Raw genomic sequence first — 23,182 nt, 5'->3', positions numbered from 1 at the left:
CCAGAGCATCCTTAATTCATGTCCCCGTGGATGGCAAGGAACAAATTTTCATCCACGCTGTTTCCTTCTGCCAGCGGCGCTTCCCATCGCCTGCTGTTGTGTGACCCTGCCGGGGGCTCCCCGGCCCTGTCCTCCTGCGAGGGGATGTGTCCTGTCCCACCGGGGGGGTCTCCTGACTTTCTGTGGTTGTGTTCTGTCCCAGCACACATGGTCAGGCTGACATGCTGCAGGTGGGACACCGATGACATCCCTGGTGTCCCTGGTGCTGGCTGAGCCTTTGCACAGCTGCTGTGCCTTGTGGTGTGATGAGAGCAGCAGTGGCACTGAGATGTGCCAGGGAGCCAGTGGTGTGCAGGAGGGGACACATCCAGCACGGGTCCTGGGCTGTGTGGCGACCAGGCAGGGCACAGCTCAGGCACCAGCCTTGGAATGGGCTGGCATGGGCCAGCCACACGTGTACAGCCCATGCACAGCCACCCACATGCTGTCCTGCAGCTCTCAGTGCCTCCTGGAAAGCACAGCACCACCAAGCCTGGGCAGCTCTCACAGAACAGCATGGCACAGCACGGCATGGCGGGGCAAGGGGCAGCGTGGCACGGCACTGTATGGTCCAGCCCTGCAGGGGTGGCACCGCTGAGCCTGGGCAGCCTGAATGGCATGGCACGGCACAGCACAGCACAGCAAGGATGAAGCTGTGGAGCTAGGGCAGCCTGCGCAGCACAGCATGGCACAGCCTTGCGGGGATGACACCTCTGAGCCTGGGTGACCAGTGTGGCACAGCAGAGCATGCCATGGCACAGCAGAGCACAGCACGGCACAGCACAGCATGGCATGGCACAGCAGAGCATGGCACAGCACAGCATGGCACGGCACAGCACGGCACAGCATTGCAGGGATGGCACAGCCCAGCACGCTGCCACTGCACAGTGTGTCCCGATCTCCCTCCTGCCCATCCCAAAGGAGCAGCAGGAGCAGGACCCGCAGCATCAGCGCGCTGGGTGCAGGCGCAGGAGAAGCAGTGACGGGGACAGCCGTGTCCCCGCGCAGGACACAAGTGCATGCGGCAGGGACATGTGGCCATCCCAGAGCTTCCACCAGGAGCTGCCAGCAGGGACTGTGCTGAAAGTGCCGCCTGATTGGGGTAATCATGGGAGCACAGAGTGCATTAGCTGCGAAGGTTTATAAAGGGAAATTAAAATAAAATTGGATGTGACAGAAAAGTACATGGAAAATTAGTAGAAGACTATGAATATTTATGGCTGCAGTGGGAAAGTGCTCCTCTGTGCTCCCTGACACCTCCTGTTCCAGGGGACATCGGGGACTGGGGGCTGCAGCACCCAGCTGAGTGCCCGTGTCGCTTGGGTGCCCATGGGGCTGCCGTGCACTGTGCCACCGAGCTGTCCCCACGGCATGGGGAGGTGGCAGCAGGCACTGAGAAGGTGGCAGCTGGTGGCCAGGGAGTGCCTGGTCATAGAGAAGCCACTGGCACTGCGTGGCGCTGGGATGCAGGAAGAACGAGGGCACCGGGACACTGCTTGGCGTGCCAGGAGGGCCCGGCACAGCCGTGCTCCGGCACCGCGCCACGGTGCCACCATCACGCCAGGGACAGCACAGCCCCACAGCCCGCCGGACCCGGGGACAGCCAGCCCCCCGTCCCCTCCCGCTGTCACACTTAGAAGCCATTAAAATAATTGAATGCTTTAAATATTCAGCACTCGGCTTAAATATTCATCAGCGAAGTTATTCTGATTGCTACACTACATCAGCGCGGGCTGGAAAACAGTTCCTCTCCATCAAGCTCCCCCGCCCCTGCCTGCACAGCACTGCTCACCCGGCACTCACGCGGGCACACATGGGCATGCACACGCGTGTGCACACGTGTGCACATGTATGTGTAGGGACACCAGCATATAGCTCTACACGAACGTTTCCATGGGCATGCAGAAGGAAGCTTGCAAACTGCTGCAGCAGCCGGGTGCAAGCAAGGGGCTGGTCTGTACCCAGGACAGGTTAAGGATTGATTTATTAATAAATAAAAAAAATAAAAAATAAATTAAAAAAAAAAATAAAATCAAGATGAGAGCTCACGTGTTGGGACAGCACCACCTCACACCTCCCGTGCTCCCTGCCAGTCCTCCGAGCCCTTGAGGTGGGTGATGCTCTGCTTTGCCCCACTGCTGATTATTTGACCTTATGGCAATGCAGGTCCTGCTGGGAGCACCGAGAGGGGAGGGAGTTCTGCACCGTGCCAGGCTCTGCAGCTCCTCTTATCTTCTCCTGAGCTTGACAGCACTTTGCTATAATCCTCCACTGGGGAACGAGGGGTTGCTGCTCGACCCCCTTCTTCCTAGGACAGAGCAACATGGCCAGGACAAGAGCAAGAGAGGAATAACAGCTGATAAAACCGATGGCTAGGAACAAAGGATGCCCTGGAAAGAGGAAAACAACTTGCTGCTGGCGGCAAAATCACTGCCACACTCCAGGGTGTGTGAAACCAGACCCAACACTTGTTTTTTAAAAGGTTTTTGCCACTGACTGTGCACGCTGGCACTGAGATGCACCAAGATGCACTGACATGCACTGAGATGCTCTGAGATGCTCCGAGGTTCTCCGAGATGCTCTGAGATGTTGTAGCGCAGTGGAAGCCCATGGGGAGCTCACCCTACCTCATGCTGGCAGGCACCTGCTGCTCCCCACACCCCCTCTGCAGGCTCACAAGAGGCAGGAGCTGAAGTTCAGCACCCACAGGGAGCAGTGAGCGCGGCCAGGGCACGAAGCCGTGAAGCCTGCCAGCTCCAGCAAACACCTGCAGCCACCTGGTGCCCGCCTGGCTCTTGCTGCAGTCCTGCACTCACAGCCCTCACCCCAGATTAGCTGTAAATGAAATTTTTGCCTTGCACACGGGCAGGGAGGACGTTGCATGTGCGAGCTGCTGCATGAGCGCACCGGGATGAGCACGTGTGTGCGGGCATGTGCAGGCGCACGGCGAAGCGCAAGCGGCCCTGGCAAAGCTCTGCAAACAGCACTGATAAAATTGTTCCTCAAATACCTAAAGCAGGCTTAGGTTTAAGCAATCTCGCTCCAAAGACGGCTCCCGCATACATTTCGCAGGCTGGAGCTGCATCTTTAATCCCAGGGAATCAGGCGCTTTGCATCTGCCTTTGCCATTCACATCTGCAGCTGAGCTGGCTGTGACGGGGGCTACCCCTGCTCCGCCGGGCACCACGGCTGCCACTCGGCCACCACGTCCCCACCAGGGATGCCACTTGGCCACCACGTCCCCACCTCGGCTGCCACCCGGCCACCACGTCCCCACGGCGGCGGGGACAGAGCCGAACGGGGCTGAGGAGCGCTGGGAAGGAGCTGGCGGTTTATCCGCTAAGATTTAATCAGCCCTGTAATTAGATTAATTTGTTGATTTGGTAGCAACCCATTTCTTGCCGTTGGGTTTGTTTATGTGTGTTTTATGCTTCGGTTTGGCAATAAAACAGGAGCTGAGGAGGTGGGAAAGTCCCTCCGTGCGCCTAGGCTGGAGATGCTTGTCCCGGGGCTCCACCAGCTCCTTGCAAGTGATGGGGAACGGCAGGGCTGCTGCCTCCTGAAATGGAAAAATTTACCCCAAACTGCCCCAATTTGTTCCTTCAAGCAGATGGGCAGCAGAGCACGTGGCACAGCCATGGGTGCTTATGCAGGGCTCTGCACCGACGCCCTGCTGTGCGCACTGCGCACCTTGCATGGGTGCAGCATCCCGCCCGGGGGGACGCCGCTGCCTCGCAAAGGGAGCGGGCTGAATAATTAACATTAAAAATAATGATTTCGGGGAGGGGTGAGGGGAGGCAGGCAGGAGAAAGGAAGGGAGACGTGGAGCGAGTGAGAAGGTTTGCTGGAGAAGCCGGTGTGAGGAGTGCTTTGATGGGCAGCTCCTTTGATCAGAGATCTGAATAGAGCCCTCACGTTTCCCCGTGTGAGCCCGCTGCCTAATTACCGAGCGGCGGGGCCGCCTTGAGTCCTCGGCACGTTGCTGTAATAGATTTCACTGCGTCCAGCCTCCAGAAGGACATTGATTCTCCCCGCAGCCACAGACTCGTGCTAACCATTGCATTCTATCGATTTTTCCTTTTCTTTTTTTTTTTCTTCCCCCCCCCCCCTTTTCATTTTTTTTAAGAATTTTCTTTATTTTCATTAAATCATTAATCAGGGAGAAATCTACATTTTTATCATTTCTATGGCTGGAGAGGAAGAGAGGAAAGTTATATTGCCATAGAAACCGTTCCCTACCATTCTCAGCCTCGGAGCAGTCCCTCTTGTGCTGTCTCTTGTCAAAAGGCGTAATTGTTGCTCCTGATCTTCACTGCTCAATTAGCAATGATGTCTCCCTTCAAGTTAATTGCTGGAGATGGGAGGAAGTAGGACAAATGTAACCTTTTAGATGAAAAGATCTCTCCCCCCCCTTTCCCCGCCTTTCCTTGCCTGCAGGCACTCAAGGGCCCCTGGTGCTCCATCTCCTGCGCAGCACGGGGCTGAGGACCTCTCCTCGTGCTCCTCGCCCCTGTACCCGAGGCAGGACCCCTCTGTGTCCCTGCTCGGCTCCCCGTGCCTCTCCCTGCCTTGTGCAGTGGCAGTGCCACCTCCTGGCACCCTGTCTGGGTTGCCTGGGTCAGCAAGGGACGTGGGGACAGGTGCTGCAGGAGATGAGGATGGAGATCTGTCCCCAGCTCCATCCCCAGCTCCTCGGGATGGAGCAGGTGCCTGCCCACAAGCATCACCTCCAGTTCAGGCACTTCCCTGTCACCTCCTCCACTTGTGGCCCCCACCCCAGCACCTCCTGGGCTGGAGACACCTTCCCTGGGCCCTCCTCTCCAGCTCACGTGGAGCATCCCCACCACGCTGGCCCCTCCACAGCAGGCAGGCTTCAGTTGGTGGCTTCAGATGATGGGGTGGGGACCTCAAAGCAGCCCCAGTGCATGCCCCAGGATTAAAACAGGGGGCTGAGTGTGGAGGGAGAGGTGGCAGAAACAGGGGGATGGCCGCAGGGGGTCATCCCAAAGCGAGGACAAGAGCATGGCCAAGCCCCTACCCGAGCACCAGGCAGGAACCAAGGCTTCGGGCTCCAGGCTTCAGGCACTCCCTTGTGATGAGGGCAACGTGGACAGCAGGTGGAGGGAGAAGAAGGTGCCACCATCCACAGGGGACACCACAGCACCCTGCCAATGCTTGGGGTCTGCAGAAAGGGTCCAAGCCAGATGCAGCGAGGAGATGCTGCCTCGTGGCTGTCCCCAGCCCTAGGACATGGTCAGCCCCTGCAGACCTTTCCACAGAGGGTCCTTGTGGGACTGCTTTGGGTAATAACCCCCGGAGATGTTCCTGGCCACCCCAAAGCACCCTCACTGGGGTTTTCCTGCTGGGCTGGGGTTGCCTCAGCAGCAGGGGGCAATGATGTCCCCAGACATGTGTCTGCCTTCCCGCAGCATCTCCACCACGCACCAGGAGCAGGAAGGTCCCTCACTGACCGAGAGCCACGGCTGCACAGGCAGGGGACCCGGTGTGGAAGGAGCTTCCCATCCCCTTGCTGGGAGCAGGTCTCTGACCAGGCAGCCCCACAGCCCTGCAGAAAAGCCCACGTCACTCCCGGGCAGCTCACCAGGAGCCCCAGGTACATCTCCTTGGGCCGATGCCCTCCTTCGCTGCTCAGACTGCAATTGCTCACTCTCAAATCCCGGAGCAGGGACGGGGGCAGCCAATCTCACCAAGACACAATTAGGTTACCTCCCACTGCTGGTGGATCCCCCTGAGCCCAGACCAGGAGCTGCTGCCCTGAGCATCCCCCGGTACGTGGGTGCCAGGGCAGTGCCCACCCCATCACCATGCACCCGCTCCCTCACCCTCTCCATGCTCGCACCTCCTCTGATGCCCAGGATGCCCTGGAAAGCCTTTAGACCGGGGAAAACAAGCCCTGTGAGGCTGGAAAGAGGCATTTCAGGGGCTGAGCATGTGGAGGAGCCACTCGAGGATGCTTCCCAGCGCGGATGAGCTCCTCACGGCCCCTCGGCTCCGGAAGGCACGCGGGAGCACTTGGCACGCCGGCCCTCCGCTGGCGCTTCCCTTCCGCTGGATGCAAACAAGCCCTTAACATTTCGGAGAGTGCCTGCGCTCACGGGGACCCACGGGGCACCGAAATGCTGCAGCCGCCTCGTGCCTCCCCCCTCGGCACCCAAAGGCGAGGGCTCCATCGCCCAGCTGCCTTCCCCCCAAGCCCTGGCTCCTGCAATTAGAGCTGGCCCCGAACGGTGCGATAATGTCAGGTTTGCATCTGATTCCCCCCCGTGTGCTAGGTAAGGAGGGGCCGGCAGGCTCGGGGAAGATCACACGTGGCAGCTTTTAATAGCAACCCGCCCGCCTGTCACTGGTTCCTCATCACTCCTCTTGAAGCGGCTGCTAATTACCCGCAAGCCGGTGGCTGCGTTCCGGGCGTGACGTCCCCCCGCTGCAGCCCCTCTCCCCCTCGCTTGGGAGCTTTGGGAAAAGTGGGACCACTGGGGTGGGCTGCAGGAGGGCTGCAGGGACCCCGTTCCTTGGGGATGTGGTGCTGGGGGTGAGCAGAAAATGGGGTTCCCCATCACCCACCCATTCGGGTCCCATGCTGCATGGGGGACACCCAAAAAGGACCCAGCATTCTCCTGAGCCTGGAGGCTGCATGGTTTGGAGGAGGCACAGCACCCCACAGCACCCCACAGAACCTCACAGCACCCCACAGCACCCAGCTCCTGCTGGCACCCAGTGAGTGACAGCGCCCAGCCCCCAGCCCGCCGCCCCCCTGTCAATCCGCAGGGGAATTATTTATCCCGACAATAGGAATTGTCTGCACGGGCCCTTCCCCCTCCCCAGCACCTACCCCAACAAAGGAAATCATCCTGATATGAAAGGGAAAATTAAATTACCCCAATAAAGACTTAGTGCTGCTTTAATGACATCACCAGACTCAGGCGCTAATTAGCTGAGTACAAAGGAAGCTAAATGTGAAAACGTGAATTTTTGTTCCCTTTTCTGCTGTCGTAGAGCATCAGTGGGAGTCTTGGCAGGCAGGGCAGGAGCTGCTTCTGCTGCCCCTCCTGGAGCTGCCCAGGGGCTGCTGAGGGCAGGACGGACCTTGCACTGCACACACTGCATGCACAAACCTCGCAGTGTGCATCGCATCACACAGCTCATACCTCCCAGTAGTGTGCACTGCATGCTCAGCCTCTCTGCACTGCACAGCTTGCAATTTGCACTGCACACACTGCATGCTCACTGCACTGCATGGGATGCGCCTTGCACTGTGCACGCTGCATGCACCGCCTCACTGCACAGCACAGGTTGCACCTTGCACTGCACACACTGCACGCACAACCTCTGCACTGCACAGCTTGCACATTGCAGTGTGCACGCTGCATGCACACACCTCGCAGCATGTGCCACACTCAGTTCCCACTGCACGCACTGCATGCACACACCTCACTGCTCTGCTCACACCTCCTCCTCTACACAATGTGTGCATGCACCTCACTGCAATGCACAGCTCATACCCTGCACCGTGCATGCTGCACACACACACCTTTCATTGAACACCACGCTGCACGACTCAATTCCTGCTGCACACACTGCATGCGCACACGTTGCATTGTGCATCACATTGCACAGCTCACACCTCCCAGTGAGTGTGCACTGCATGCACAACCTCTGCACTGCACAGCTTGCACCTTGCACTGTGCACACCGCATGCATACACCTCACACTGCATTCCACACTGCACATCTCATGCTTCCTGCTGCACACACTGCATGCACACACCTCGTTGCACTGCACTGCTCACGCTTCCCACAGTGAGCATGCATGGCATACACATTGCACAGCTTGCAGCTCCCACGGTGAGCTCGCACTGCACGCACTCACCTCTCATTTCAGGCTGCAGGGCAGACTGCCAGCTCACTGCACACGCCGTGCTGCAGGCGTGCACGCTCCTCGCACCGCACACACAACGCTCCTGGTGCTGCTGCAGCTGCAGCAGGGCCTCATGCAGCTCGCCCTGCATGAACACTGGGTGCATTCACGCCTCCCTCTCTCTGCACACTCTCACCTCCCCTGCAGCCTGTGCGCACACACCATCAGTGCACACTCACTGTGTGGCCGTGCTGCTTCTCCTCCACCCCAGGGCTGGCAGCAGCTCGGAGCCACTGGCCACGGGGCTGCAGGGGACCTGCTGCAGCCTGCAGGCAGCGAGCACCAGCCCCAGGGATCAGCACAAGCCTGATATTGCTCACAGGGCAAGGGGGGCATTGGTGTGTCCCTTTATTTGCCTCTGAATTTAGGGCTGCTTTGCCATGTTGGAGGTCCTGCTGCATCTATCCCCCCCCCTCCAGTACTTTTCCCCTCGGTGCAAAGGAGCTGTGGCAATGCAGGGGGGCTCCGGCAGAGGCCAACACTGCTCCTGCAGCTTGCAAATATATAAAGCCTCAGTTTAATTAAAGCTTACACAGTGAAGGAAACCAGGGCACTGCCACCGTCACCCCAAACCTCACCCCAGCCCCTTTCCTCTCCTGAGCAGGGGAAATTTTAGGAGGGGGCACAGGCTGATCCCCGCGACTTGCAGTCCCTCCCCTGTGGCCAGCTGAGGCTGGCACTCAGCCCCAGTGCCACTAGTTGCTCCCAGCTGTCCCCATGGGGACGGGGTGACACTGCAGGTACCAGCTGTCCCCACACTGGGATTTAAGGGGATCCCAGGATTTAAGGGGATCCTGCTGTCCGCGCTCCCCTTGCTCCCGCCACCGGCTGCATCCCAGACGGATGGGTGCGAACGCCTCCGCGCCTCCTTAAAATGACATCGCTGGTCTCCATGGCAACCCTGCTCTGCCTCAGACCAAGAGCATCATCTGCTCCATCATCCCTGCAGGCCAAATCCAGCAGGCAGGGCGCTGGGGCTGCGGGACCCCTGCCCAGCCCAGCTGGCCCTGGGGTGCCTGGGCATGGAGCCCCCATGTCCAGGCAGGGTCTGGATGGTGCCCGGGGGGCTGCACTGCCCCCAGACATTGTGTCATGATGGGAGCCTGCGGGGAGAAGGGATGCACAAGTGGAGAAGGGATGCACATGAGCAGAAGGGATGCATACGGGGAGAAAGGACACATATGGGGAGAAGGGATGCACACAAGGAGAAGGGATGCACAAAGGGAGAAGGGATGCGTATGGAGAGAAGGGATGTGCATGTGGGGAAGGGATGCACATGTGGAGAAGTGATGCACAAAATGAGAAGGGAAGCGTATGAAGAACAGGGATGTGCATGAGGAGAAGGGATGCACAAAGGGCAAAAGGATGCTTATGAGAAGGGATGCACATAAGGAGAATGGATGCACATGAGGAGAGAGGACACACACAGGTAGAAGACGTGCTCATATGGAGAAGGAATGTGCACGCAGAGAGGGGATGTGACAGAGGAGAAGGGATGCACTTGTGCAGAAGGCATGCACATGGGAAGAAGAGGTGTGCAGGCTTGCACAGCCACACGAGGGCTAGGGGCTGTGCACAAGGGCACAAGGAGGGACAGAGCCCCGTGGTGCAGCCAGGTGCAGCTGCATGGTTGAGGCACAGAGGTGGCACTGCCCGTGCTGTGGGATGCCCCGTGGGGCAGCTGCAGCTGTGGGGTGGAGGAGAGGACAACGGGAGGCTGAGCCCAAGGGCACTGAGCCAGGGCTGCACATGGGACGGGGTGCGGGTGCCACAGCCCAGCCCCGTGCTGGCTGCCCTCTCATTTGTCCTCATTAAAGGTTGGCAGGGCCTCTAATTAGGCGGTGTGAGTGCCAGCGCCCTGCTGACAGCCACCTGTGCGGCATGCCTCCTCCTCGGCCTGCCTCCTAATTAGCTTGCAGGATGCTGCCACCCTTGTTGGGACGTGCCAAGGTGGGGGTGGCACTGCTGTCACCGTAGCCCAATGTCCCCGCATCCTCACAGGGCACCCGGATCCCGTGGGCACCCCCAGCCTGGTCTCAGCATCCCCAGGCATCCTTTGGTGTCCCCGTTCCCTCTGCAGCACCCTGGGCATCCCAGACCCGTGGGACGCACCCGCCCGTGGGCACCCACCCGTGGGCAGGCACGGTGCGAGGATGCGGAGCCTTCATGAACCCGCAAGCTGGGCAGGGCTAACGAGCCGGCGGCCGCTTTAATTAGATTAATTGGCTCCCATTCGGCTCCAGAAGAGCTGTCAGGCTGCGAGCGCCTTCCCGCTGTACCTGGCTAATTACAGCACCGTGGCCGTTGCTCTGCAGCGCCGGGAGCTGGCACCGGCCGAAGGCGTGCCGGGGAGGTGCCGTGGGCATGGTGCTGAGCCCACTGGGCACACAGAGAGCTGGGCAGCTCCATGAGGTGACAGCCACGGCCCCAGGGCTTGCACAGCCTGCCAGCAGCTCCCCGGGGTGCACACAGGGCTGGAAGGTGCACCCATGGGTGCTGGCATCGGGTGGATCCTGCACCCAGCAGAGCCCGCACAGCGCCTGGACCCCACAGCAGACACCTACCTGTGCCCTCCCAAGCACAACACATGTGCCTGGGGGTGACACGGCACCAGGGATGCCCACCCAGCACCATCCCCATTGCCCCACATGGACCCTGAGCCCTGGCCATGCCTGTGCAGACCCCTGTCCCTGCGTGGGGTGGCTGCCACCCTGGTGCCACTGTCCCTGGACCTCAGAGTGCACTTGGGGCTGGGTGCTTTGTCCCTTGCCCTTGCCCTAACTTCATTTCTGAGCCTCGGGGGAGCAACCAAAGCCCTTTGCCTGCTCGTCCAGGGCTTGGGGCACTTCCTTGGTGGCCCCAGGGACATGGGAGGGAGCCCTGCTGTGGGGGATGTGCTGTCCCCAGGGTGCCACCCAGCCGTGGGGACATCACACCAGGGCACCTTGCAGGGACACCTGCAGGGCAGCCAGGGGGGGGCTGTGGCCCCCGTCCTTGCCAAGCACCTTGCAAAGGGCCCACGCAGCAGGATTTTTGGGGAGGGGGGCACACACCGAACAACTCTTGGCCATAAATCTCTCAGCACTCGCCCATCACCGTGTGCGCAGTGGGAGCCAGCGCCCACCTGTCACTGCAGGGGGGGTCCCGGCCTGCTGCAGCCACCTGGGGACACCTGGGGACACTTCGGTGGGGGGACGCTGCCTGCACGCAGCCCCCTCACTTGGAGGGGATGGGGTGAGAAGAGGAAGGGGAGGAGGAGGAGAAGAAGGAGGAGAAAGAGAAGGAGAAGGAGGAGGAGGAAACGCTTCCTCCTCACAGCAGGTGCTGTCCCCAAGGGTGCCTGCGCCCCGGGGACGAGAGCACCGAGAGCCCTGCGAAGCCACTCTGCCATTAATTGAATATTCAATTTTCGAAATAACCTTGAGGAACTAAACGAAGAGGCTGGGAAGAGAGCTGATTGCCAGCTGCACCTGCTCGGCGCGCAGCCGCCCGGGCGCCGCTCCCGGCCCCCCTTGGCTTCCCCTTCCCCAGCCCTTATGTCGGCACGGGGGGGCACAAGGAACACGGTGGGGGGGGCAAGGGGACTGCACCCCAGGGTGCCCCCTGCCTGCCATGGGGCAGGGGGGTGCAATGGGTGTCACGGGCTGTGGGGAGTGGGACAGCCTGTGTGTCCCCATGTCATAGCCTAGGGTCTGCACGTCCCCATGTCACAGCTTGGGGTCTGCATCCAGCACCATGAGTCCAGCCAGGGCTCTGCACCCTCGCTCAGCACCCTGCCACGACCTTCTCCATCTTCCCACCCTGCTCCCCAGCCACCTCACCCCCTGTTACCCCCCAACCGGGGGACACTTTGCCCCCCGCAGCATCACAGTGCTCTCTTGTTCTCACGGTGCCACGGAGCCGCTGCACCCTGCAGGCAGGGGCCGTACCCTGCCTCTCCCCAGCGCCAGCCCCTGCACATCGCTGGCTGCCTCCACACTTGGCCGCATTAATAACCAGCCGGCTGCTGGGGAAGGATTTACCAGCTGTTTTTCCTGACTCCGTTGGCCTCGGATAAATCAGCGGGGGGGCGTCGCACGGCGTTTGCCAGGGGGCTGATGGATGGCACCGAGCGAGTGAGGAGATCGCTCACGCACTGACGCTTCCAGGAGCTGCTGGGCTGGGGCGAGCGGGCAGAAAGGGAGCAGGCTGGTGCCCAGCACTGCACCCACCCAGCCCGGTGTGGGGGCTCTGGTGTGGGCAGCTCACCCGGCCCCGGGCCTGGATCCATCTCCGGCTGCAGGACAGAGATTATCTCGGAAGAGCTGAGCGCGCACAACATTTCCAAAAGCAATTGCAAGCGAAGCAGGGAGCAGCTGTGGGCTGAGCAGCCTGCCTCCCTGCATCCCCGCAACATCTGGAGGCGGCAGCTGTGCCGGAGAGCGAAACCTGTTTGGGGGGATGAGGAAGGGTGCGGGACCCCACAGCGTGCAGCAAGGAACTGGCACTGGTTTTGGGTCCCTGCCGTGCCCCCTCCCCTGCAGGACCCCCCCAGGGGCTGTCCCTGGGTGCCCCAAGGCTCGCTGGTCCCCATTTCAAAAGTGGAAGGGGTTGTAAGGCACTGCCCCACTGCAGACACTGCCCCACTGCTGGCACTGCCCCCTGTGAGCCCGCAGCCAGGTGATGCCAGCGGAGTGGCTGTGGCGTGCACGGGTGCATCAGGCAGGCAGCTCCTCATTGGTCTCACTTGTCCCAGAGCCACCCAAACGCCTGAGATGTACCCAGTAAGAGCAATGCAAATGGGATGGGGACATCATCCCGAGAGGTTAAGCCATAGCAAAAGCCCAAGGAGAGGAGGGAGGTGAGAGCATCACACTGCCAGTGGGGCCACCCCCTTAGGGGTTCTGTGCCCACACCTGGGCTGGGGACAGTCCCAGGAGCCCCCATCCTGGTGGTGCCCCACTGTCCGTGCCAGCCGTGTGCCTCCCTGAAGGCAAAGCGGATGAATTATTCCTTTTAATCTATAGGCATGAGCTGGGCTCTGGGCCACTCTCCCCCTGGCATGTGGGTCCTGCCACCCCTTGGGGCTGTGTCGATGGCTCTGTGCTGTCCCCAGCCATGGAGTGACAGTGCCAGCCCCTGCACACACGCACCCAAGATGCGCACAGCCCACAGGTGAGCTCTGGCCTTACTCCAGCTGAGCCGCTTTCACCTCTGCCTGCTCCCTCTGTGCGTGCCTGGCTCTCGCTGCTCCGTGTGGGGCTCGGGGAAATATTTGTGCCGTGCGCTGCTTTGAAGTCGAACACAACCTCCAGCCCCAGCTCCCTGCACCCCGGCTCCTCACCAGCAGCGCTTGTGTCCCTGGTGAGCATCCCTGCTGTGGGCAGCATCTCTGCACCCATCTCCTGCCCCTCTCAATAATCCCACTGGGCTTTGCAAAAAATAAAACCCAAACAAATGGAGAAGACCCCCTCCACCCCCCAATGCACAGGGGGCTGCCCCATGCCAAGCAGCATCCCTCTTCCCACCATCAACCCTCTTTTTTTAGGGCACGGAGCATCCTGCGCATGGTGTCAGGCCGCTAATTGCAGCCCTCCGGCATCCGGGAGGAGAGAAACTCCCTGATTTATGGCTCAGCGGCAATAAAGCTCCGCATGGCTGCGAAGGGAATTCACCCGCCTCCAAAACAAGGTTAAATAAATAGCTGACGGGAGTGCTCAGTAACTCTGCACAGTGGCACACTTTGGGGACAGCGGTGCCGAGGGGACAGGAGTGTGAGGTGTCCCCTCGGCGCTGCTGTCCCCAAATCCAACCCCATGCAGGTGGCCCTGCTGCCCCTTGGTGCCTTCTAGAGGGATGCTCTGCACCAGCAGAGGACGGAGATGATCCCGGCGATGTTCCCACCACCGGTGCGGGGCTGCCGGGGAGTTTTTCCCCATAATTGCTGCTTCGCCATGGCAACGCTCGCCCGGCGCGCGAGTGTGCCTCGCAGCACATATTGTTTCGGAAAGGTCACCGCCGAGAGGTGGTGGGCTCGGCGGAGCGCGCCGCTTTTGTTCCTACATATTTATGAGGGGGGAGACGGGAGGTAATTGCAGCCCCCTGCCGGAGGGTCAATCTGGTGGTGGACACAGGTGCTGATGGGGACGGGTCCTTCAGGCTGGCTGCACCGTGCGCAGGAGTCGTGGCTGGGGTGTGGGGCATCGGGTGGGGCTGTGGGGCATGGTGAGGAACTGTGGGGTGCGGTGGGGTGCTGTGGGATGGAGAACATGGGGTGTCATGGGATGGAGAGCATGAGGTACTGCAGGATGGAGAACGTGGGTGCCATGGGATGGAGAATATGGGGTGATGTGGGATGGGAAACATGGGGGAACGTGAGAGAGAGAACATAGGGTGCCATGGAGTGGACAACATGGGGTGCTGTAAGATAGAGAATATGAGGTAACATGGGATAGAGAACACAGGTTGCCATGGGATGGAGAATGTGGGGTGGCAAAAGCTGGATAAAGTGAGGTGACATGGGATGGAGAACGTGGGGTGCTGTGGGATGGAAAACATAGGGTGCTGTGGCATAGAGAACGGGGGGTGCTGTGGGATGGAGAATGTGGGGTATGAAGGGATGGGTAACATGGGCTGCCATGGGATGGAGAATATGCAGTGCTATGGGATGGGGAAAAAGGGGGTGCTGTGGGATGGAGAAAGTGGAAGGCATGAGATGAAGAACTTGGGGTACCACGGGGTACCACAGGGTGCAGCCCTGAGGGGTAACAAGGGATGGAGAAGGTGGAGTACTGCGAGGTGGAGCTCTGTGGGGTGACACAGGAGGGAGCACCACAGGGCACTGTGTGACAAGGCACCGAGGGACAGCCAGGGCCACGGGCACCACGGGCAGGACCAAACCCCAGCCCCACACTGCTGGGTTCCCCTGGTGAAGGTGCCCCAGTACAGCAGTGCCACCGGGGTCCCCGTTGTCCCCAGCACTCCTGTGACTCCTTCCCCATCCCTGGGACATGGGGAGGGGTGTCCCAGCCCCGCGGCTGCCCCAGCCCAAACCCAGCTGTCACCAACAGTGACCGGGCAGGGACCCTGGAGTGAGCAAGGGGCGTCCTGGAGGGGGCCACCGGTGTCACCTCCCTGCCCTGCCACCAGCATGCACGTGTGTCACCTCAGGGACTCTGATCCTGGCTTGCATGGAGATATAGGAACTCTGGCACCAATGGGCACGGGGACACTGGTCCTTGTCCTCCATGGGGACACTCATCCTGCTCTGCCTGGGGGTGTGGGGACACTGATCCTGCCCTGCATGGGGCTGCAGCTGGAATGGGCCATGGAAGCCTGCCCGGATCAGCCCTGGCTGCTAGGGGCCCTGTCCCCAACCCTTCCCCTGCTCCCCCACATGGTACCTCCAGCCCCCTGTTGGCCACACCTGGGTGGATGTCCCCCAGATGTCCCCTGGCCACGAGCCTGTGGCCCCACGATGCCAACGTGGCTGACGGGCTCCTGGGGATCGCAGTGTGATGGAGTGGCAGAGGGTAAAGGACCTCTGGCTCCACCTGGCCCAAGCCCTGCTGCAGCAGGACCCCCACGGACTCACCTCTGTGTCCCCAGGGTGGGTGCCCCCCGTATCCCCCTGCCACAGGACCCCCAGGGGGGCGAGAGGATGGGAACAAGGGCCAGGTGCCCAGCTGGGTGGGCAGTGGCACTGTGGATCAGCGTACAGATTTTGGGCAAATCCTGGAGAATCTCCGCCCCATTGGAAGCTGCAGGGCCCAGGAGGACCTCATGTGGAAGCTGGTAGCTTTGGAGGCTGTCACAGCATGGGGACCTCTGCACCCCCCGCCTTCCCTCCAGCCCACTCTGGTGTTTTCTGGGGGGTCTCACCCAGGGACAGCTGATGGGACATGTCCCCTGTCCCATGGGGATGCCAGCAGGGGTCCCACAGCCAAAGCTCTCAGCACCCACCTTGTGATGGAGAGGGAGCTCGGCCACCTCCCGGCCCTGCTCCGTTATCTCGCCTGCACGTTCGTTAATCACCGATCCCTATGTAAACAGACACATCCCCAGCCCTCTGCTTCCCATCGCCCTGGCAACAGCGCAGCGAGGCCGAGCATCCTTTTCGGGTGTGCTCCTGCCCGCTCCGCAGCCCTGGATAAAACGTTTTGGCTGCTCTCGCCCCCCGCATCCCACCTGGGGACAGCAGGGCTGCGGGAGGAGGTTGCTGTGGGCAGGGGGCCCGCGTCCCCAGGGGATGCTCCATGGCATGGGTGGGCAGCAGCCCCACAGCGAGGCCCAAGCCACTTAAGGTTGAAGAGGAATGTGAAAGCCAGCAGGAAAAGCAAACATTAGTGGTAGCCATGCGGCTAAGGGGAATAGGAAGGGCTTTTACAAATATATCAAGGGGAAAAGGAAATACTGGAGAGCCAAGACAAAGTAGGCCCATTAATAAATGAGGAAGGATAGTAAATTAATGATGATCTTCAAACGGCTGAGTTCGTGAACTACTTATTGAGGCCTGCCGCTAACGAGAACAACAAGGCAAAGCGGCTGAAATGCCTGAATGCAGAGCAGGGTGCTGGGACCAGGATGGGGACCGGGCTGCAGTGAGCACAGTGCCTGCATGTAGGTCTGGTGCTGGCAGCCAGGAGGTCATCCCCATAATTCGTTAGTTCCTGGTGACCTGAGAGCCTCAGCTCCTGATCTGCCCCTGTTTGCCCTCCCGCTGAAGTCCCACTGAATCTGCCGTGGTGCCTGGCCCGCCTCGCTAGGAAGGGGATTTTCTGTCCTGAAGAAATGCCCCAAATCCCCTGTGCTGCCAGGAGGGCCAGCTGGGGAGGCAGGGCTGTCCCCTACTGCTGCCATGTGAGCACCCTGGCCCCCTCAGGACACTTCGAAGACCTTCGTGGTCTATAATCCATGTCACTCATGGACCTGAAGGTGGAGAGGTGCTGGGATGCTGCAGAAGCCAAGCCTTGGCCCTCTGTAGGGCTCCTTCCCTGGGGAACCAAAGTTGTGGGGTGTGCCCTGTGGGACAGGGCAGGGACATGGGGACACGAGGGCACGTCCCTCGACAGGGCTGGGCAGGGATGTGGGGCAGGACCCATTGTGCTGGGAAGATGCCCTGTGTGCAGGACGCTCCACGACACGGGGGCACATGGGGAACGGCATCCGGGAAATGAGGGCCCTCGTCAATGTTTGATGGGCCTGGCAGTCCCCAGGGTGTGTTTACAGGGCAGTAAATTAAAGCACTCAGCCAAGTGACATTTGTGTTCTGCAAATGCGATTATTATGCATGATTAGCAGCCAAGTGCACTGAAAAACCCACACTCTGCGCGCGCGGCAGCGAGCTGCTCGCTGCCCTGCCGGAGCCCCCGGCTCCGGAGCTGTGCCCCCAGTGGGCACCTCCTCCTGGGGACATTGGGACAAGGAGGGTCCCATGTGCCGGGGACCCCAGCACCCCCTCAGCCAGCACCCCCAGTGCCTGCTGTGGGATGGGCTGCGGCAGCACACGAGTCGCAGTGTTTTGCTTCCAGCTCCTGACCCGGCTTTCCAGCAGAATGCCTCCAAACCCACTTTTTAGCTTTAATTATTTATCTGTAACCAATTTGGCAGGAAAACCAATTAAATGAGTGGGTGATTAATGACCTGCTGATTTGCGCAGGTACCTAATTTAAATGTCTATATAATATATAAGCGCATTTTGGGGATGCTTGGATGGCTTGGGTCATCCTGCGCTGTTCGGAGAGGGTGGCGGTGCCTTGGTGAGCCCGGCTAGCTGGTGCCACTGCAGTGCTGGGGCACACTGTGGTGGTTCTGGGGATGGGAGACGTCTGCTCTGGGGTCCCAACAGCTTGCTCCATGGCTCCAGGTACTCACCAAGCATCTCCCCTCGTGGCATTTGTCACTAGAGGAAGGTCTGAGCGGGATGGGAAGGATCAACCAGCACAGAGGATGGTGCAGTCCCCTGGGCACACAGAGGCTGCAGCATCATTCCCACCCCTTGGCCGTGCCACATCCAGGAGGTGCCTGCAAGGCCAAAGCTGTGCCAGGGACTGGAGGAACCCTCCAAACGGCTGTTCTCAAGCCTCCTCCCCACCACCCATACCTGCCTCCATCGCCCAGCCTTGCACCCAGCACCAAAGAGCCGAGGCACCCTGCACTGGGGATACCTACGCTGTGCGCCCCCTCTTGCTCCCTGACACCTCCTCATCCCAGCCTGGTGTGGTGCCACCAGGACCCGAGGGCTGCCAGAGCCGTGTCCCTAAAAAATCAGGGCTGAGTCCCCTTGGGAATGGAGGCAGGGGGCGCACCGTGCGGCGATGGGGAGGAGGGGGATGTGGGACCATTGTTGGGATAGAAATGGTAAATCCATTAATCTTCAGAAATACAATTCACCGCACAAAACAGAAAAGGAAAAGAGACACCTCATTTGTTATCAGGTGCATTGTGAGAGTCAGGTTCTTTAATTATCTCACCAAATTCTACAGCCCATTCATCAAGTTGCCACCACCAAGCTGCCGAGATTGCCACCCACCCACCCACCATCCGGGGAGCTGCGGGGGGTGGCTCCTGGCACACCCAACATCTCTCCACCATGGGGACAGGACCAGGAGGATGAGGGGTTCCTTCCTCCTGGCCTCCTCCTTCTGCACCCAGGCTCAGCATCACCCAGGAGGGGGGAAGTGGACCGGGGTGGGACTTTTGGTGCCCCTGCTGCCCCTCCTGGGTGAGGCTCTTTAGGGAGAGGGTGATGGCTCCTGGCCAGCCCCAACAGCCATGGGTGGGTGGGATGGACACAGGGAATTGTGTAACCATAGAAGGTTTCAGGTTGGAAGGGATTTTAAAGATCAACTGAGGAAGAAGAGGACAGTCAGGGTGGAAAGAAAGGTGGAAAGATGAGACCCTGAGAGACCTGAAACCTCCAAGGTGCAGCAACAAAAGCAGAGTCTGGGTGGCAGGGAGAGCTGGGTGCCCTTGGGAGTTGGCTGGAGATGCTGCCTGGAGGAATTCTCCAGGAATACATCAGAAAGGAAAAGCGAGGGGTGCTCACAGCCCATCCTGCTCCTGCAGACCCACGTTGAGGTGCATGCTATGGGGTGCACAGCCCCGTGCCCCACTCTCTCCAAGCTGAGACCCCCTGGGGTGATCCCATGAGGGGGCTGCACCATACTGCTGCCCCTCACCCCCAAAACCCCAACCAAGGAAAAGCAGCTCCGGCCCATCTGGAGCCCAGATCGGCTCTGGTGAGTAATAAGGGAGTGGGAGGGAAGGCAGACGTCTCCTGCACACCCTGGGAGGAGGGAGCGGAGCATCCCAGAGTCCGGGCACTGAGCACTGGACACAAATGCTGTACTGCCAGTACCTGCGCTGCTGCCTCCCATCTCTCTTCCCAGGGACCTGGAGAAGAGGGCTGTGGCCATGGCTCTTGAGCTGAAGCTGTGTCTGGGGACGGGAGAGGTAAAAAGTGTGTCGGATGTCCTTAGCAAAGCCTCCTGGTGGCGTGAAATCTTGAGCAGGAGCAACCTTGTCAAGGCCACGCATGGGGAGAGACGTTTAGGCAGAGCTGTCACTGAAATCGCCTCCTTTTTCCCCAAGGTGCCAAGGGAGTTTATTTTAAGCCCTGACACAGGGCCAAGCATCCCTTGGGCATGGTGAAGGCATAGGGGCCATGCCAGGCCCAGCACCACAGGGACCCTGCAGCGGGAAGTTGCCTCCTGGGGAAGCTGGGGCACCGCAGCTCTCCGTGCCCCACGCGTCCCGATGGGGTGGCAGCACCCCAGGGTGGTAGGTGCAGCTCGGGGCCTTGCACATCCCTGCACACCCTTGTGCATCCTTGCACTTCCTTGTGCATCTTTGCATATCTCTGCACATCCTTGCACACCCTTGCATATCCTTGTGCACCCTTGCATATCTTAGTGCATCCTTGCACACCCTTGCACGTCCTTGCTCACCCTTGCACACCCTTGTGCATCTTTGCATATCTTTGTACATCCTTGCACACCCTTGTTCATCCTTGTGCATCCTGTAGTACTCCAGTAGCACGCCTGCATCCAAGCACAATTCCCTTCAGGCCAGGATGGGTAGGCAGCATAATGCAGAAGGCAAGTGTATTTTGCTATGAATATTTGTTCTTTTCTCTGTATTTTTTTTTTGGCCAAACGAAAACATTTCTGCAGGGAATGACTGTGACTGATTACATTTGTCAGGGTTTTTATCAAGCAATTGAAAGAGCCGGAGATTTTTGGAAACCAAATAAGTGAAATATTTTGGCTGGTCAAAATTGTTTCCCGTGAAAATCCCCAGAAAACGCGGAGAGAAACCATTGTCGAAAATTTACGGTGCAAATCGAAATGTGTTTTTCCAAGGGAAAACAGCTACAGGGAAAACAAATTTCCAAGCGCTGATGCTGGAAGGCTGCTCAGTGCTGAAGGCATCACCCCACGGGGGCACCCAAGGATGTGGGGTCCTGCTGGGTGGGTGCAGCCCCGCTGGTCTGTGGGTGCTGTCAGCTTGGGGCCACAGCCGGGAGAGGGGTGGGATGGGATGGGATGGGATGGGATGGGATGGGATGGGATGCCCACCAGGAGGGATGGTGGCAGGGAATCCCTGGTCCCTTGGGCTTCGTCTGGGGCTTCAGCTGAGGGAAAGCTGGCAAAGTGAGGCTGGGTGGCTGTGCCAAGTGCTGGGGACACTGTGTGACCCCGCCACAAGACCATGCCATGTCCTGGGCCCCTATCTGACCCCACCAGGGGGCTGTGCCATGCCCTGGGACACGGCCACCCCACCACACTGAGGTTTGGGACCTCACACTGGTGGTGTGTTTCCCTTTGACACCACTGCTGCCCCAGTAACCCCATGGCCTTGAGCATCCTCCTCCTCTTCCAGCCCTGTGCACCCCTGGTGTGGCCCGGCAGGGCCTGATCCCTGACCCCAGAGCAGGCTGAGCTCTGAACTGAGCGAGCTGAGCTCCCAGCTTAAAAATAGCCACACAAATCACCAGCTGGGTATTAGTGCGGATGCAAATGTGCCCTGGCAAAGCTGGCAGAGACGCCCTACCCGGCCAGACTTACCTTGAATTGGCAGCACACAGGATTTAGCATCTGCTGGAAAGCCACAGGGAGGCGTGGGGCATGGTTGCAAGGGGCACAAGCACAGAAGGAGAGGGGAAGAGTAGAGAGGGGATGACAATCCCCCATACACCCACACACTGGGGAAGCCCCCAGTGGGGTGAAGGGAATCAGATGGGCCTGGGGGTCCCCACCACCCCTCAGCATCATCCCCGCTTCCTGCTGGTGCTGGTGCATGGCACCACAAAGCACCCCGGCTGCGTTTTCGGGTCTTTCTGGGTGCAGCCCTGCACCGAGCAGCCAGCCCGGGCCGATTCCCTCGCCTGGGGCTGGGCGGAGCAGCTGCTTGGCGCACCCCGAAACGTCTCAGCAGCGCGTGCCCCCGAGAAAAAGCCATTTGCCATCTCCGGCGAAGCGCTGTGCGTGTCAGATGCACGGCTCCTGCGGGCACAGCAGTAGTGGAGAAGAGCCAGAGCACTCCACGGGCAGGGAGAGTCATGTGAAAAATGCTCTCCTTCCCTCTTAAGATGCTTGGAAGCAGCCTGAGGGCTTTAGCACTGTGCCGCTTTGGTTTAAGTTTCTCTAATGAGGTTTGCCTTCTATTACTGTCAGGGAACATTTTTCATTGTTGAAGCCACTGTAAATGCAAAGCCTTAAAAATGAGTTTCCATTTCAGATCTGACAGCTCAGCTGCTAATGTAAAATAGAGAAAAACCACAGATCAGGCTGCCTTTTAGTGCAATTAGCCCTCCAAATGGAGCAATTTACATTGGCACACTTGTGTATCTTCCTGCAGAAAAAAAAAAAAAAAAAAAAAAAAAGAAAAAACTCATTACTTAAGCTCAGACCTTTATGAGCAGAAATGAGGGGAAGAGAGAAAAAAAACACACTAGGGAGCAGTGCCCTGGGCCAAGCGCTGCTAGTTGCGCTCGGGGACCAGTGCGTTGTCACCAGCACCTCTCCGCCACAGCACCGTGCTGGGTGCTCCATAGCTGCCTCCCAGATCGGAGGCTCTCATTTGTTTTTCACTCCCTGCAAAAGCCCATGGTGCTCCCCAGGCATCGCCCTGTCAGCCAAATGCAAGAGGAGTCCGGCAGCATTGTCACCATGGGGTGGGGACCCCACAAAATGCCCCCCTTGGAGCTTGCTGCCATGGCACCCTCATTAACACCTCCCTGGGGAAGGATGCAGGCAGGGACCGTGCGGAGAAGTGTCAGGGCACCCCGATAGAAGGGGATGGTGACAAATCAGCTCGTGAGCTGCTGCTGCTCCATCTCATCCGACCTCCTTTCCCAGGTGTCCTACACCCAAATTCCTTGCTGTCCTCACCTCCTGCCCTTTCCTCGTTTCCTGGGGCTGGGGCAGAGCGGTGCTGCCAGGATCACCCTTTGGACATCATCCCCCGAACACAAAACGCCTCCCTGTTATCCCCAGGCCCCACGGGATGACCAAGCTGGCCCCCAGCCCCATTTCCCCCACCCCTGCTGATGCTGCAGATGCCCGGCGCCGCTCCTCATTGTCTCCCTCGGCTGTTTCGTCCGCCAGCGGCGGGGCGACGATCGCCTCCGCTCCCCATCGCCACACGCCGCCGCTTTCATTGCCTACAGCTGGGCTCACTTTTGTCTGCTGCCGCCCGCTTTCCTTAACAGGCCCCTGCTCTCCTGATTGAGGGATTGTCTCTTTGGTAAAGTATTCTCCGCCGCTCGGAATTATGATTCAAATTTTTTTCAGCTTAAATGTGCTCTTCCAGCTGATTCAGCTGGTAATTGTTCTCAGCTTTGGGGAAATGGCCCGCTCGCTGCCAGCCCTACCACGAGGCGGCCGCAGCCTCGGCGCTCAGCGATCGATTCCTTCTCGCCTGCCAACGTCGGGCTGACGGCAGCCTCACCGCCCTGCACCCAGATTTTGGTTGATTGAGGACATTGACTGATGAATCCACGGCCCCTGTGGGTGTAAGGTGTCGGCAGGACACCAGTCCCCTCCTGCTGTCCTTTGGTGCAAGAAATATTAAGAACCACGGAATCATGGAGCCACATAGGCTGGAAAAGACCAGGATCATGAAGTCCAACCATCAGCCTGACCTGTTGAGTGCCAGCACTGAAGCACGGCCTCAGTCACATTCTGAGGAGATGTGGTGCTGCTCCTGGTGCACCGAAACAGGT

The sequence above is a fragment of the Aythya marila genome, assembly GCF_965140915.1.
Source record: "Aythya marila genome assembly, chromosome: 14".
Taxonomy (NCBI): Eukaryota; Metazoa; Chordata; class Aves; order Anseriformes; family Anatidae; genus Aythya; species Aythya marila.
The sequence above is the reverse complement of the archived record's forward strand: the minus strand, read 5'-3'. Positions refer to the sequence as shown.